The sequence below is a fragment of the Aplysia californica genome, unplaced genomic scaffold (assembly GCF_000002075.1).
Source record: "Aplysia californica isolate F4 #8 unplaced genomic scaffold, AplCal3.0 scaffold00439, whole genome shotgun sequence".
Taxonomy (NCBI): Eukaryota; Metazoa; Mollusca; class Gastropoda; order Aplysiida; family Aplysiidae; genus Aplysia; species Aplysia californica.
This window is the reverse complement of record NW_004797709.1, coordinates 542067-543133: the sequence shown is the minus strand read 5'-3', so window position 1 is coordinate 543133 and position 1067 is coordinate 542067. Positions and strand designations below refer to the sequence as shown.

Sequence of the window (1067 nt, the reverse complement as noted above, 5' to 3'; positions counted from 1 at the left end):
CCCCCCCCCACCCCTGTGATTTGTCCGTGATCGATTCTCTGTGACGACACAGCACAACCCTATCAATGTCTGTTTGCTTCTTTCACAATGCGCACAGATTCAAACGCCATGTTGAGTTCATCGTCTAAATAAAAAGATCAAAGCAGTTATTTGTTCTAGGAAACAACACAAAAGCATCCAAAGAAAAGTTAGTTAAAAATCAAAGCGAAAACAGCGATCAGGATCTCGGAACTGTCTGTTGTAAAAGAAAACCCCCGGAAACATCGATGAACGTCGATTGCTTGATTCTTACAAACGCTTCAGGGGACCTGGAGGAGATTTGCGTTCGGCGACCACGCGATGATTTATTTGTCGTCGGCTTGAGCAGATTTCAGTGCACGTAATATCTCTGTGGGTGCAAACCCAGGTCGTTCGTGAGTGCTCTCTCGGTCTTTGAACGGGTCACGTTCTTACGTGGTCTTCCATCGATTCCAAGGCGGAGATCGCGTGCCGACAGTTTGCGCAAATCCGTTAGGATAACGCCCACCGGCCGCGGTAAATACTGTGGTGCTAAAAGCGTTAAAGTGTCCAAATAGAACAAAGTGTGTACATACAAGGTGTCATACATGGATGTAGAGGGAGGAGACTAGAGGGGGTGGGGTGGGGGAGAGGAGAAAGCTCTGGGCAGCAGTAGAAAGGGTGTATGGAGGAATGGATCAAGCAGAAAGAAAGCTGTCTATCATGCTCAACTAAACGTAAAGGTAAAAAAAGATTGTGTTTGGGGTTGGCGCAAAGGCATGCTTTCAAATATTAGAAGTGCTGTGCAAGCAGTGATCACCAATAACGTCCGACGGAGAGTGGAAATGCATTGAAAGATTCCTGTATGTTGTCTCTCATGCCCTCAATCTGTGCATGTTTATAAAGTCTTCTGAAGCTGTAAAGTTCTGGCAGCTTCTGCGCCTTTTCGTATACCAGACGGTCTGGTGTCATGTTACCAGCGTCTATGGTGTAACGGTTAGACGTTTTGTAATTGCGGGCAAAAGACGAGAGTTTGATTTTCGCGTATGGATTTCTTTTCTTTTGGGGCC

General features: G+C 46.2%; 1 protein-coding gene across 1 annotated transcript in view; it reads left to right on the top strand.

The window, feature by feature from the left end:
• The window catches only part of LOC101864702, a gene marked incomplete in the record, with an annotated part of 31662 nt that overhangs the window by 3556 nt on the left and 27039 nt on the right, over positions 1-1067 (top strand).